At 45.3% G+C, this 16,565-nt stretch overlaps 1 long non-coding RNA gene across 2 annotated transcripts; it reads right to left on the minus strand.

Moving 5' to 3' along the window:
- Positions 1–1,918: 1,918 nt before the first annotated feature.
- Positions 1,919–13,919, minus strand: LOC147097378 (uncharacterized). Of its 2 annotated transcripts, none has more exons than XR_015074346.1 (3): positions 11,961–12,112; positions 10,457–10,541; positions 1,919–2,983 (listed from the first exon to the last, which is right to left on the minus strand). It is a non-coding gene; the product is annotated as an uncharacterized LOC147097378 (long non-coding RNA). The 2 variants fall into 2 exon arrangements; XR_015074345.1 differs by lacking the exon at positions 11,961–12,112 and adding an exon at positions 13,823–13,919 and having other exon boundaries at positions 1,921–2,983.
- Positions 13,920–16,565: the final 2,646 nt, after the last annotated feature.

Raw genomic sequence — 16,565 nt, forward strand, 5'->3', positions numbered from 1 at the left:
GAGTGTGTGAGAGAGTGTGTGAGAGAGTGTGTGAGAGAGTGTGTGAGAGAGTGTGTGAGAGAGAGAGAGTGTGTGAGAGAGAGAGAGTGTGTGAGAGTGTGTGAGAGAGAGAGAGTGTGAGTGTGAGTGTGAGTGTGAGTGTGTGTGTGTGTGTGTGTGTGTGTGTGTGTGTGAGAGAGAGAGAGAGAGAGAGTGAGAGAGAGAGAGTGTGTGAGAGAGAGAGAGAGAGAGTGTGAGAGAGAGAGAGAGAGAGTGTGAGAGAGAGAGAGAGAGAGAGAGTGAGAGAGAGAGTGTGTGAGAGAGAGAGAGTGTGTGAGAGAGAGAGAGTGTGTGAGGGAGAGAGTGTGTGAGGGAGAGAGTGTGTGAGGAGAGAGAGAGAGAGAGAGAGAGTGAGAGAGAGAGAGAGAGTGAGTGAGAGAGTGTGAGAGAGAGAGAGTGAGAGTGTGAGAGAGAGAGTGAGAGTGTGAGAGAGAGAAAGAGAGCGTGTGTGTGTGTGTGTGTGTGTGTGTGTGTGTGTGTGAGAGAGAGAGAGAGAGAGAGAGAGAGTGAGAGTGTGAGAGAGAGTGTGAGAGAGAGAGAGAGAGTGTGTGAGAGAGAGACAGAGAGAGAGAAAGAGAGAGTGAGAGAAAGAGGAGAGAGCGTGTGTGAGAGAGAGAGTGAGAGAAAGGAGAGAGTGTAAGAGAAAGAGAGAGAGAAAGTGAGTGTGAGAGAGAGTGAGAGGGTGTGTGAGAGAGTGTGTGAGAGAGTGTGTGAGAGAGAAAGAGAGTGAGAGAGACAGAGAGTGAGAGTATGAGAGAAAGAGAGAAAGAGCGTGAGAGTGCGAGAGTGTGAGAGAGTGTGTGAGAGAGAGAGAGAAAGTGTGAGAGAAAGGGAGAGTGTGTGAGAGAGAAAGAGTGTGAGTGAAAGAGAAAGAATGAGAGAGAGAGAGAGAGAGAGAGAGAGAAATACAATTACTGGGACAGATAAACAGAAATCCCACTTTAATATTAGTCCCCCCCTTATACAGAGACACAATGATCATTCCTAGCCAGGCTTCCTATAATCTATTTCCTATGGATGATGTGTGCAATTCTGATATGAATTGAACATAAAATCACAATTTTTAAAAGCTATTTGCAACCTGCAATGCGGAAATGGTTAAGTTTCCACAATGAGCGCGCAGGAGGGCAGAGCCCAGGCTGGAAGCTGAGATTGGGATGGGGGGGGGGGGCAGAAACATGCAGAGAAGGCGCGGTGTTTGTGATTGGGGAGTGCGAGCAACTCAGAAACCGGCCCAACAGACCCACCGCAGCTCAACCGCACAGGACACGGGCTGGTTACTGCACCTGGAATCTCACACTCGGTATGTAGCTGATGGGTTGTGTCCACTTCAGATGAATGGGATAGATAGATAGATGTCTAAAGAATATATATATGATCAGAAATATATATTTATGTAATATAATCTCTATATATTTATGTATTATCTGCGATATATATCGGATAATACTTTTAGCAGCTCAAAATATTTGTAAAGGGGGAAACAGAGTTCGGGGTCAGTTGCATGGATGTATAATTGGTCAAAATATTCCCTTTTCCAATTAACCCCCCCCCCCCAGCACACCACACACACACACGCCGATATGCAGCGTCGGATTTTCGATTTGCTACATACAGCCCGTCTCGCCGCTTGCTCTCCTCTCCCTATACCAGTGATGAGCCAGCAATAGGCATTTTGCCGTGTTAAGGGAGCGTCGTACAATAGTTGTTGCAGCACTGTGCACTTGGAAAGTGCGCAGGAGAGAAAGGGGAAACCCGAAGGAAATCAGGCGGGCGCGATCAGGCATTAACTCGAACACCCAGCCCATTGCTGCAGCCTCACCTGGCGCCCTGTGTTCGACTATCCATCGACCACCCCTAAATCTCAACTAAACCTTGGTCCCAATCCCCACTGGACCTATACTTCCGAAACATTTTAACACCATTTAAGGAGTTTTGCTATAATAGTAAACCTTATCCGTGCCCAGTTAGATAAAATAATGATTTGCATTTATCTAACCTCAAAGCGCCTCACACACAACAAATTAGTCAATAGGAATGCAGTCATGTAAATACTGGGAATTTCCGTATTTTGGGGGGGGATTAAATCCTATCAAAACTTTGCAAACGATAAATTGACAACTCGACAGTGATAATCCACGGAATTAATATTCTTGGTTGAGATCAAACGGAAATGATTGATTTTATAAATATATATATGCGTTTGCAGCCTGTGTGTTGAGAGATTTTTTTTGGAACCTGTGTGTTGAGATTTCCTGTAATGTGTGTTGGGGTTGAGAAGTTGAATTGGAATGTCTCAACCCGCTCGAATCCCACCTCCGAACGAATTTACAGCTGGACCAGATATTAAAAATGATCCCGGACCATGTTTAGATGGAATGAGGTTTAGAAGTTCATGGGGTTAAATGAGCTTTAAGAATATAATGTTGAAATTTGTGCGCCCTCAGCCGCTTAACTGAATCTTACAGGACGGGGAAATTCAACAGTTTCCATAGAATCAAAATGTGAGAGATTATTATTTTTTTCAGGTGGTCATTCTGTCCAGTTGAAATAACTCCAGATAATCGCAGGTGATGCATATAATAATAATGTCTACAATTAGAGTGAGGAACAAAATAAGGAGAAAAATCTAGACTGGACTCAAGATTGGTATTTATGATGAAACTGAGACAAATTTAACACCGAGAGTGTTAGTCCTTTAACAATGAAATCAACTGTCCTTTATCACGGGTGAGAACCTTTAAATCCTCAACATTTCTTCCGTGGTTTCCCATTGAAAATAAGGTCCTGAATTTACTGACTTGAGTTACAGTACAATACAGCGGTTTCCATTCAAGCTAACGGTGGGATTCGATGGCCGCCTGAAGTCGCTGGGAGAATCTTGCTGTGAAATCTCTGTTCGATATCCCTGTATTTTGTCCGAGTTAATGGCGATCCGATCCGTCTTGTGTCACAGTGGAAAATATTCAAAACAGATATAGAGGTTTGGTGAAATAATTAACTGCTTACACATATAACACAACAAATACTCAAAGTATCTGATGTATATACACACACATACACACATATAAATACACGCACATATAAATACACACACATATATGCAGATATGTATATCTATACACACACATGTATACACACACATAAGAACATAATAAATAGGAACAGGAGTCGGCCATTTGGCTCCTCGAGCCTGTTTCCGCCATTCAATAAGATCATGGCTGATCTAATCTTAGCCTCAACTCCACTTTCCCGACTCCCCTGTAGCTCAAATATCTGTCTACCTCAGTCTTGAATATATTCAATGACTCCACAGCTCTCTGGGGAAGAGAATTCCAAAGATTCACCACCCTCAGAGAGAAGAAATTCCATCTCATTTCCGTTTTTAAATAGGCGACCCTTTATTCTGAGGACTATGCCCCCTAGTTCTAGATACTCCCACTCGGGGAAACATCCTCTCTGCATCTACCCTGTCAAACCCCCTCAGAATCTTATATGTTTCAATAAGATCACCTCTCATTCTTCTAAACTCCAATGAGTATAGACCCAGCCTGCTCAACCTTTCCTCATAAGACAGCCCCCTCATCCCAGGAATCATATATATATATACACACACACAAAGACACACACGCACACACATATATGCATATATGTGTATCTATACACACACATATATGCATATATGTGTATCTATACACACACATATATACACACACACACATCTATAAATATATATACACATATAAACACTCACATATATCTGCATATATGTATATCTAAACACGCATACGTATATATAAATTAATTTTGCACCATGGTGAAAGGGTGCCACCTGTCTTAATGTCTGTATTATATATATTATCTACACCACCACAAAAGCTTAGAAAATTCAGTGCAAACCAAACTTTACCCTAGATATCAAAACACCTTTTTTTACTGAATGGCGATACCTGGGTAGTAAATGCAGGTTAAACAGCACAAAGGGCCCACAGTCGTCCTGTGTGATATTAGTAAGGCCATTATATGAAATTCCTCTCTGCCCGCTATTTTAACCGTGAACCCGTTCAAAATAAATCTAGTGCCTCCGTTAAAACAGCGGGCAGCGGAATGTCATACAAATATCGTTTCTTACTGTCATTGCAATTTCAACCCCAAAGGTGGTTTCATTTACTCTGCTAAGCAGTGCCCGGGTAAATGTGCCCTAATTAAACGCAATCCTAGCTTATTTAAAATCAACCGGGTCAGTACCACATAAAGGAATGGCACACGAGACATGTTGCCCAGGGCCTGCGGGAGGAAATTAAGGCTTTAAATGTATTCTTGAAGCCCAGCATTGGGATTTAAAAAATAACCTGCATTAAAAAAAATCACAGCAATAATCAGTTCCTCAATACAGTGTTCCTGAATCAGATAATGGGGTTTCCTTCACCCTTTCTGTGTCCCACACATCGGTAAAAAATGGAAGAGAGAAGTATGGTAACAACCTGAAGAAGCTCTGTACAATTCTTTGTCCTGATCTCTGTTTGTCAATTTCCTCTTGTTCTATCTTAAAATGCAACTTCATCTTTTACCATTTCCAATGCTCATTAAGGGGCCTGTGTGGCTGAAGCATTAATTCATCTGCTCTCCCCACAGGTAGTCCACTGGTCCACTGTGTGTTTGCGGCATTTTCCGTCTTTGATTCAGATCGGCAACATTCGCAGTGTTGCCTTGTTAATGGAAGTGTTGTGACCGTGTGTTGAAACAACGAAATATTGCGATCAACCCGCGGTGATGTCTCAAAAGACTGGCTTTTGATTTTTCTTTACTTAAAATCTACAGTACAAATTCAGCCGCCAATACATTTAGCAGCAATATTTCAGCTGTTCCTACATTGCTGTCCCCAACTAAACCCCACCCCCCCCCCGTCCAAAAAAAATCAGAATCATAGAATGATACAGGACAGAAGGAGGCCAGACATTTAGCAGCAATATTTCAGCTGTTCCTACATTGCTATCCCCCCCCCACTCAAATAAATAATTTTATAGAATCATAGAACGATACAGCACAGGAGGCCATTCAGCCCATCGTGCCTGTGCTAGCTCTTTGAACGAGCTCTCCAATTAGTCCCACCCCCCCGCCCTTTCCGCTATAGCCCCTGCAAAATTGATTTTGAAATATACAAAAAGAGTCAGGAGCAGCGTCTGTAGATTAGAAAGGCCACAAGAGGAAGCCTGTAAGATCTGTCTGTGGTGGTTGTTGTTGTTTGTTGGCCACAGTCGGGACTTTTAACTTGCTGTCACTAACCCCCCCGAAAAATTAAAATGAAATTAATGTTTACAGTCTTTTCTACATTCAGATGTCCAGCGCGGCGCCCCAATCACCGCCACGCTCCTGTTGCAGTGGGCTTGAAGTCATTTCTGCTGGGATCTCAGATACCGCGGTTTTAGCTCTCACTGTGGTAGACATGTCCGCGAGCTCTTTTAAAGTGTTTCATCTTCATCCCCTTGCAGCTCAGGCGCTACAGAAATAACACACCATGCAGCCGCTGGCTCTTCTAAAAAAAAATATGTTTAATCTGCAATTTATTTTATTTATTTAAAGGCGTTTATATTTTTTTTCTTACTTTCCCCCATCCACGTATTTGCACTGATTAAGGTGAGTTATGTTAGTGTCGGGAAATGGACACCTTTTCCCAATTCCGCCGCCCAATATCAGCAAAAGCCACTACCAGATGGCCTATTAAAATAAAAAGACTTGCATTTCTATAGCGCCTTTCACGACCACCGGACGTCCCAAAGCGCTTTACAGCCAATGATGTACTTTTTGAAGTGTAGTCACTGTTGTAATGTAGGAAACGCGGCAGCCAATTTGCGCACAGCAAGCTCCCACAAACAGCAATGTGATAATGACCGGATCACCTGTTTTTGTTATGTCCATTGAGGGATAAACATTGGCCCCAGGACACCCGGGAGAACTCCCCTGCTCTTCTTCGAATCAGCCATGATCTCATTAAATGGCAGAACAGGCTCGAGGGGCCGAATGGCCTGCTCCTGCTCCTATCTTCTATGTTTCTATGAAATAGTGCCGTGGGATCTTTTACGTCCACCTGAGAACACAGACGGGGCCTTGGTTTAACGTCTCATCTGAAAGACGGCACCTCCGACAGTGCGGCACTCCCTCAGTACTGCACTGGGACTGTCAGCCTAGATTTTTGAGCTCAGGTCTCTGAAGTGGGACTTGAACCCACAACCTTCTGACTCAGAGGCGAGGGTGCTACTCTCTAAGCACGGCTGAATAGCATTAAACACACTCTACTTTGCCCCAACAAGGTATCTCAGTCCCAAGAATGACTATCCCTCTTAGGGAGGAAGAGGGAGGTAAGTAGGCTCCCTTTGAGGTCGAGGTGGTATCAAGATGATATGCCTGGTGATGCAAATTCAGAACCAGGTGCAACTAGCCAACATCTCAAGGCAACTAGCCAACATCTCAAGGCAACTAGCCAGCTTCTCAAGGCAACTAGCCAACACCTCAAGGCAACTAGTCAGCTTCTCAAGGCAACTAGCCAGCTTCTCAAGGCAACTAGCCAACACCTCAAGGCAACTAGCCAACACCTCAAGGCAACTAGCCAACACCTCAAGGCAACTAGCCAGCTTCTCAAGGCTACTAGCCAACATCTCAAGGCTACTAGCCAACATCTCAAGGCAACTAGCCAGCTTCTCAAGGCAACTAGCCAGCTTCTCAAGGCAACTAGCCAGCTTCTCAAGGCAACTAGCCAACACCTCAAGGCAACTAGCCAACACCTCAAGGCAACTAGCCAACATCTCAAGGCAACTAGCCAACACCTCAAGGCAATTAGCCAACATCTCAAGGCAACTAGTCAGCTTCTCAAGGCAACTAGCCAGCTTCTCAAGGCAACTAGCCAACACCTCAAGGCAACTAGCCAACACCTCAAGGCAACTAGCCAACACCTCAAGGCAACTAGCCAACATCTCAAGGCAACTAGCCAGCTTCTCAAGGCAACTAGCCAGCTTCTCAAGGCAACTAGCCAGCTTCTCAAGGCAACTAGCCAACACCTCAAGGCAACTAGCCAACACCTCAAGGCAACTAGCCAACATCTCAAGGCAACTAGCCAACATCTCAAGGCAACTAGCCAGCTTCTCAAGGCAACTAGCCAACATCTCAAGGCAACTAGCCAGCTTCTCAAGGCAACTAGAGATGGGCAATAAATGTGGCCTTGCCAGCATCACCCACATCCTGAGAGCAAATCAATAAAGAATGTGACTCCGGCGCGGAATGAATCTAGTCTCACACCACTTCCATGAATTGAAAGTGCTGTTGGATGCAGAGACTGGGCCAATGATGCAGCTGACAGTTTACCTCTGCCACTGAACAGCATTTCAAACATATACAAACGTTCATTAATGGGAGTTTTGCATTTGGTTGTAATGATGGTGAGGAATGTGAAAGCCTCCTCACAGCAATAACACTCCTCATTAGATGAAAATAAAATGCTTTAAAAAATACACGTCCTACACCCCAGTGTTTCAGCAAAGCCCAGGTTCAATCCCTAGTCGATGCTGAGTTAGCTAATCTCACCTGGGGCAATAGTTAGGAAGCACCCTTAGTGCCCAAGGGTAGGGAGGGGGAAATAAACCAGCCAGTACTGCTGCTTCTGATAGTTATTCAGTGGGCCCTGCTAGAAGGTACACAAGGGCGGGTACAGCTGTGATGCTTTCCATGGTCGCATAGCCTGCTGACACTCTGTCTCGGCCCTCATGTGGTGAATGGTCACTTGGGTAAAATACCAGATTGTCAGTGTAGCCACATCCAGGGCCAGCCCATGTGTTCAAGAGAGCGGGGGGGGGGGAAGGAAAGGTGGGGAATAATTTAAAAGAAAGGATATTTTTTCTAAAAAAAAAGTTGAGGTATGAAAAGAAAGACTTGCATTTCTACAGCGCCTTTCACGACCTCAGGACGTCCCGAAGCGCTTTAGAGCCAATGAAGTACTTTTTGAAGTGTAGTCACTGTTGTAATGTAGCGCCCACAAACAGCAATGTGATAATGACCAGATAATTTGTTTAGTGATGTTGGTTGAGGGATAAATATTGGCTCCCAGGACACCTCCCCTGCTCTTCTTCAGATAGTGGCTGTGGGGTCCTTTACATCCACCTTCCACCTGAGAGGGCCTCGGTTTAACGTCTCATCCGAAAGACGGCACCTCCGACAGTGCAGCACTCCCTCAGCACTCTTCTTCTTAGGCAGTCCCTCAGAACCGAGGATGACTTGCTTCCACATTAAAAATTAGTTCTCAGGTGACTGATGAGTCCAATGCGGGACCCACAGTCTCAGTTACAGGTGGGGCAGACGGTGGTTGAAGGGGCGGGTGGGTGGGGTGCTTGGGTTGACGTGCGCTCCTTGTGCTTGGCTTCTGCTTGCTCCTGGTGAAGAGACTCGAGGTGCTCGGCACCTTCCCGGGTGCTTCTCCTCCACTTTGAGCGATCTTGGGCCAGGGATTCCCAGGTGTCGGTGGGGATGTTGCACTTTTTCAAGGAGGCTTTGAGGGTGTCCTTGAAGCGTTTCCTCTGCCCACCTGGAGCTCTCTTGCCGCGTTGGAGCTCCGAGTAGAGCGCTTGTTTTGGGAGTCTTGTATCGGGCATGCGGACGATGTGACCCGTCCATCGGAGCTGATCGAGCGTGGTCAAAGCTTCGATGCACTGGGAGTGTCAGCCTAGATATTTGTGCTCAAGTCCCTGGAGTGGGGGCTTGAACTCACAACCTTCTGACTCAGAGGCGAGAGAAAGAGAGTGCTGCCCAGTGAACCACAAATACTTGAATATCCTGAGGTCTGAGTTGCCGTTGGCGTTCTGAAGGGCGACTAGCACTCGGGGCAGAACTGGTACCTGCCCAGAGCTGGAGATGTTGCGAATCAGATTTCGCCAGCTCTGCCATCCACTTACGTTGGGTCTCACAAATCGGTCAAGAGCAGTTCTCATTCTGGCTACTGGCGTCCGTCACAGAACAGGCAACAAACCAACACTGACTCAATTGTCATAATTACCACTTCCCGGGGATCATCAACTGGGTTGGTAACTCATAGTGACTCTTTCAAAAATATTGTGACAGATTAAAGGTGAAAAATGCGATTGATTAAATTGTGTACAGACACGGCCAGTTCTGTTGCAGGCTGAATCTAGAGAGAATTTTTTTTTTTTTTTAAACTGCCCCAGCTCCTGCAGTTCAGTTTCTGTCAATGTCACCAGGAATCAGCCTTTTTACTCTTATACTAAGTCAGATTTCTGCTGAAGGCATGTTAGCTTCAGAAGAAATCTGCACGGGATAAAGTGCCTGGGGTTTTCGTGCCAATCCTTCCTGTCCCACTCTATGGCCTGCACCTCGCCACATTGTATTTTAGCTGTCGCTATGATATTTGTGATACTCATACTATATCTTTGAAGGATGTCAGCAAATGTCGTCTAAATAAAAAACATTTAATTTAGTGCATTCGACATCAAAGGGCAAAAATTTCTCTCAATTTTCCTGGACATTGTACATGCACTCCCTCCAGACCCCACCCTGCTCTCCATCCAGACCCTGCTCTCCATCCAGACCCTGCTCTCCATCCAGACCCTTCCATTCTCTCCATCCAGACCCTGCTCTCCATCCAGACCCTACTGTTCTCTCCATCCAGACCCTGCTCTCCATCCAGACCCTGCTCTCCATCCAGACCCCACCCTGCTCTCCATCCAGACCCTACCCTGCTCTCCATCCAGACCCTACCGTTCTCTCCCACCAGACCCCACCCTGCTCTCCACACCATTTTAGCAGATAACCAATAATTAACCAAACAAGTAAAACACACACTACAATCAAAAAACACTCACACATGCTGCTTTTTATCTCAGCATTTTACCAACAAATACTTCAATGAACTGCAAAGTGGCAATAGGAGTGTCCGGGAGGTCTGGGGAAGCCCAGTTTGACACCATACTCGGGTAACACTCCGTACAGTCTCAAACATGAGAGATTACTCCCTAGGTCAGTTCAGGTGCTGAGTCTGGATTTACACCGAACATTAGTGTCAGGGCCTGAGCAGAAACTCTGCCACTGCAGTGTAAGTGCGCCGCCAGATGTTGGCTCACCCGCCCTGCCGTGTAGTTCCTGCACTTTCTGTTTGCACAGAATCTCTGTGCACAGGAGGAGGCCATTCGGCCCATTGTGCCTCTGCCAGCTCTTTGGTACAGCTCTCCAATTAGTCCCACTCCCCCCTGCTCTTTCCCCGTAGCCCTGCAAATTTCTCCCTTTCAAGTATTTATCCAATTCCCTTTTGAAAGTTATTGCTCCCACCGCCCTTTCAAGCAGCGCATTCCAGATCACAACAGCTCGCTGCGTAAAAAAAATTCTCCTCATCTCCCCCTCTGCTTCTTTTGCCAATTACCTTCAATCTGTGTCCTCTGGTTTCCGACCCTCCTGCCACTGGACACAGTTTCTCCCTCTCCACTCATCTCTGCTAAAATCATGATCTGGCAAACAATTTTTAAAAAAATCAAAGATTACCGAGTAACACAATCATTAAAATCAATATTAACAGTGATGAATTTCAAAACACACTTTACTGAGAAATATAACATACAAGTGTTACTTCACCATTTACATTCAGGAAATAATTGAACATTAACACATTTTTTAGTTGTCCACTGAAATGCCGTGCCTTTTCTAACAGCAATTCCTTTGGCCAGATTTAAATTGGATAATCAGCATTAACATCTCCTTTAAACTAAATGAGGGGATCCGGTTCCATAGCACAGTTTCATTCTTCATAGAACAGTACATCACAGAGGGAGGCCATTCGGCCCAACATGCCTGTGCTGGCTCTTTGGGAGAGCGATCCAATTAGTCCCACTCCCCCCTGCTCTTTCCCCTGTAAAAAAAATCAGTTCAAGTCTTATTTACACAGGATATACGGCACAGAAACAGGCCATACAAAAGCAAAATTCTGCGGATGTTGGAAATCTGAAATGAGAACAGAAAATGCTGGAAACACTCAGCAGGTCAGGCAGCATCCGTGGAGAGAGAGAAACAGAGTTAACGTTTCAGGTCGATGACCTCTCGTCAGAACTGGAAAAAGCTGGAGATGGAACAGGTTTTTAAGCAAGTGTAGGGGTAGGGAAAGGGGGGGAGGAAAGAACAAAAGGGAAGGTCTGTGATAGGATGGAAGGCAGGAGAGATTAAGAGACAAAAGGAATGATGGTGCGAGGCAAAAGGAGATGGTAATGGGACAAGTTAAGAAACAATAGATGGCTCTAGATGAAGGGTAAATGGCGATGGCAGAATGATCAACAGCTGCCATGTGGGAGGAACAGGCCGTTCGGCCCATCCAGTCCATGGCTTCACTCGAGCCTCCTCCAGTCTTTCCCCCTCTAACTCTATCAGCAGAACCCTCGATTCCCTTCTGCCTCATGTGCTTGTCCAGCCTCCCCTTAAATGCATCTGTACTATTCGCCTCCACTACTCCCTGTGGTAGCGAGTTCCACATTCTCACCACTCTCTGGGTAAAGAAGTTTCTCCTGAATTCCCTATTGGATTTCTTGGTGACTATCTTATATTGATGGTCTCTAGTTTTGCTCTTCCCCACAAGTGGAAACACTCTCTCTGTATCCATTCTATCAAAACCTTCCATCATTTTAAAGACCTCTATTAGGTCACACCCCTCAGCCTTCTCTCGAGTCCCAGCCTGTTCACCTTTTCCTATTTAAAATATTTGGTTTGTCTTCTCACCCTATTGATGTTCTATTCTCTAGTGGGTGGGAGTTGGGTGTGGGATATTATTTGGTTTTGTTTTTACTCTCTCCTGTATATTTTGACTCCAGCTGCGGCCTCTTCAATTAGCGACATATCCAATTAATCGAATCCGTGGCACGGGATTGAAATGACCATCTTACTTTCCAGCCGAGCAGCGTCTTGTCACGAACTCAATTTGCTGCCTGTTTGAACTGTAATCGGTTTCATTCCCATCGCTTCTCCGTCACTGCTTTCAGAAAACTGAAATGTTTGTGGTATCTTCAGTCGATTCACAGTTGATTTGAACACAATGCATAAACGACCTAAAGCCAGAATTGCAATCCCAGTAAAACTCTATAAAATGTAGCAATATGGTTTAAGGAATTATGCCTCCCTTGAATACTCACAACAGACACATTCTATCTAGCCTATTACTGAATATTTTGGACACGAACATTCCGCACTAATTATTCAAGTGACGACCAGCTTCTTGACGTCTTTATAAAAGGAGTTTTGCCTTAAAATTGCCCACCAGTATTGTACCTTATTAAATGTTGATGCTGCATTTATATGCAAGACTTGACAACATATGAAAGGGTGGTAATACAGTGGGAGTTTTTAACCTGTTATTGCTATTGTGGGCTTGTTAATACTTTACTCGACCACTGAGATTCTGGATTTCAAGCACCGCCAGAATAAAACAGAACTTCAATACCACGAAAAGCCGAAACAAATATTTTAAATCTGTAACAGTGAACCCGTTCTCGGGAACAGGTTGCCCCTTAGTTTTAAGGGAATAATTGTCAAATATGCCTTTTCGCTCCACCAAGGACTCGCAGCTTGAAAAATCACAGTACCTCAGTAGACAACTAAAAATTATATTCGTTTTGAATTATTTCCCAAATTTATATAGCACCTTTCACGATCTCACGCTTTACAGCCAATGAAGTACTTTTTGAAGTGTAGTCACTGTTGTAATGTAGGAAACATAGAAACATAGAAGATAGGAGCAGGAGTCGGCCATTCGGCCCCTCGAGCCTGCTCCGCCATTCAATGAGATCATGGCTGATCATCCAAATTCAGTACCCTGTCCCTGCTTTCTCCCCATATCCCTTGATCCCTTTAGCCTTAAGAAATATATCTAACTCCTTCTTGAATATATTTAATGAATTGGCCTCAACTGCCTTGTGTGGTAGAGAATTCCACAGGTTCACCACTCTCTGGGTGAAGAAATTCCTCCTCATCTCTGTCCTAAATGGCTTACCCCTTATCCTTAGACTGTGACCCCTGGTTCTGGACTCCCCCACCATTGGGAACATCCTTCCTGCATCTAGTCTGTCCAGTCCTGTTAGAATTTTATAAGTTTCAATGAGATCCCCTCTCATTCTTCTAAACTCCAGTGAGTATAAGCCCAATCGACCCAATCTCTCCTCATACGTCATTCCTGCCATCCCAGGTATCAGCCTGGTGAATCTTCGCTGCACTCCCTCCATGGCAAGAACATCCTTCCTCAGATAAGGCGACCAAAACTGCACACAATACTCAAGGTGTGGTCTCACCAAGGCCCTGTAAAACTGCAGCAAGACATCCTTGTTCCTGTACTCGAACCCTCTCACTACGAAGGCCAACATACCATGCGGCAGCAAATTTGCACACAGCAAGCTCCCACAGGCAGCAATGTGATAATGACCAGATAATCTGTTTTTTTTTAGTGACGTTATCGAGGGATAAATATCGGCCAGGACACGGAGAGAACCCCCCTGCTCTTTTTCAAAACAGTGCCATGGGATCTTTTACATCCACCTGAGAGAGCAGACTTGGTCTAACGTCTCATCTGAACGACGGCACCTCCGACAGTGCAGCACTTCCCTAGAGTCTCAGCCTAGATTTTTGTGCTCAAGTCTCTGGAGTGGGATTTGAACCCACAACTTTCTGACTCAGAGGCGAGAGTGCTGCCCACTGAGCCACAGCTAACAATACCAGCTGCCCTTGCATATCATACTTATGTTTTCAAATTCCTCACCTTGTTAATATTGATTTAAATATCGTACTGCTCTGTGATTCTGTTTCCTCTTGTTTGCAAGATTATTTCAAATTCCAATATGGAACATTGACCCTGGCTCTAATACCGCAGCAAACACATAACAGCACCAGCTGTTGCCTATTAATTGTCCCTGCACAATCAAAAAAATTGCAATTTGTTTGCACCACGCCTATTGTTAGAAAAAAACACGCCCCCTAACAATGCTGAGGATAATTGATGTTTAAGGGTTCTCTATCTGGTCTCCTACCTGATGTCAATTATCAGCGAGCGCAGCAATGCCCAGCAGTTTGGCACCATCTGGCGGCAGAGACCTCAACTGCACTTAAAAGTCAGCCATCGTAAAAGCTGTGTTAAATCCCAGAATCAACCCCAATAAAATTGCCCATCCCTGCGTATAATTACAGTGTATTCCCGATAACTCAAAGTCGTGTCTCTTTTGACACTTTATATTTAAAGGATCCAATAATTTGAATTGAGCATCAACACAGGGAAAGTGGGAATTTAGTGTTAAATCTTGAATTGTCATATCATTTGAAAAACAGCGTTGAATTCAGAGGAGTAGCGTGTACATTGGTTTTAATATTCTATCGGCAGTCATTCCACTGCCAAATATCACATGGAGAGGCTAGCATGTGTTGGAAGATCTCATTTGAAATCTGGAACACGCTTCCTCCAGAAAGCTGTTGAGGCTAGGGGTCAATTGAAAATGTCAAAACTGGGATTGATAGATTTTTGTTAGGTAAGGGTATTAAGGGATTATAGGAACCAAGGCGGGTAGATGGAGTTAGGATACAGATCGGCCGTGATCTCATTAAATGGTGGAACAGGCTCGAGGGGCTGAATGGCCTCCTCCTGTTCCTGTGTAACAGGCTCGAGGGGCTGAATGGCCTCTTCCTGTTCCTGTGTAACAGGCTCGAGGGGCTGAATGGCCTCCCCCTGTTCCTGTGTATGAATTTAGTGTAAAATATCCCGTGATGCTCTCTGCCTGGACTCATACATAAAGATTGGCCACTCTGGTACTGGAGCAGACAGGAACTATGGGGTAATACGCCAGAGAGAGGCAATGCCTTCAGGAATAGGATTGTCACATTGCACCGAGTCCAATACTGGACACAGCGCAGGACTGCGGTGGAACACAGCATTGTTCAAACATTTTATTCAAGCAGATTGTTTTGCCTATACTGTGTGGCCTCAACATTCAGAATGATACCAAGGCTTAAAGGGCTAAATTATGCGGACAGCTTGCATAAGCTTGGCTAGTATAGAAGATTAAGGGGTGATCTGATCGAGGCTTTTAAAATGGTAAAAGGATTTGGCAGGGTAGATATTGAGAATCCATTTCCTCTGGTGGGGGGGGGGGTGGGGGTGGGGGGAGTCCAGAACAGGGCGGCATCACCTTAAAATTAGAGCCAGGCCATTCAGAGGTGATGTCAGGAAGCACTTCTTTACACAAAGAAAATCTGGCACTCTCTCCTCCAAAAGGCGGTGGATGCTAGGTCAATTGGAGCTGCCAAGGCTGAGATAGATAGATTTTTGTTATCAAGGGATACGGGGCTAAGGCAGCATAAATGGAGTTGAGGTACAGATCGACCGTGGTCTAATTGAATAGCGGAACAGGCTCGAGGGGCTGAATGGCCTCCTCCTGTTCCTGACTGGTATAGAAGAGTGTGGCTGCTCCCTCCTGTGTGCTCAGGACATTCAGAATTTGCCAGCCGGGAGTAGAGCTCTACACATGCATGTGCCAAACTCTCTTCTCCTGCACCCAGAGTACATAGAAACATAGAAACATCGAAGATAGGAGCAGGAGTAGGCCATTCGGCCCCTCGAGCCTGCTCCGCCATTCAATGAGATCATGGCTGATCATCCAAATTCAGTACCCTGTCCCTGCCTTCTCCCCATATCCCTTGATCCCTTCAGCCTCAAGAAATATATCCAACTCCTTCTTGAATATATTTAATGAATTGGCCTCAACTGCCTTGTGCGGTAGAGAATTTCACAGGTTCACCACTCTCTGGGTGAAGAAATTCCTCCTCATTTCTGCCCTAAATGGCTTACCCCTTATCTTTAGACTGTGACCCCTGGTTCTGGACTCCCCGACCATCGGGAACATCCTTCCTGCATCTAGTCTGTCTAGTCCTGTTAGAATTTTATAAGTTTCAATGAGATCCCCTCTCATTCTTCTAAACTCCAGTGAGTATAAGCCCAATCGACCCAATCTCTCCTCATATGTCATTCCTGCCATCCCAGGTATCAGTCTGGTGAATCTTCGCTGCACTCCCTCCATGGCAAGAACATCCTTCCTCAGATAAGGCGACCAAAACTGCACACAATACTCAAGGTGTGGTCTCACCAAGGCCCTGTACAACTGCAGCAAGACATCCTTGCTCCTGTACTCGAACCCTCTCGCTACGAAGGCCAACATACCATTTGCCTTCTTAACCGCCTGCTGCACCTGCATGCTTACCTTCAGCGACTGCTGCACAAGGACACCCAGGTCTCGTTGCACTTCCCCTTCTCCCAATCTATTGCCATTCAGATAATAATCTGCCTTCCTGTTTTTGTCACCAAAGTATGATTCAGAACCAGTGGTAACACACAAGTGTTGCTTGACAGTGAATTGTACTCTGCAACTGTGGATCTCATACTGGGAGCACAGGTATAACTGCAGCCAGAGTAACTTCACAGTCTGCTTGATAGAAGGCACATGTAGACATCTCTTACT

Source organism: Somniosus microcephalus, chromosome 32 (genome assembly GCF_052327205.1).
Source record: "Somniosus microcephalus isolate GS21.2 chromosome 32, FLI_Smic_1.0, whole genome shotgun sequence".
Taxonomy (NCBI): domain Eukaryota; kingdom Metazoa; phylum Chordata; class Chondrichthyes; order Squaliformes; family Somniosidae; genus Somniosus; species Somniosus microcephalus.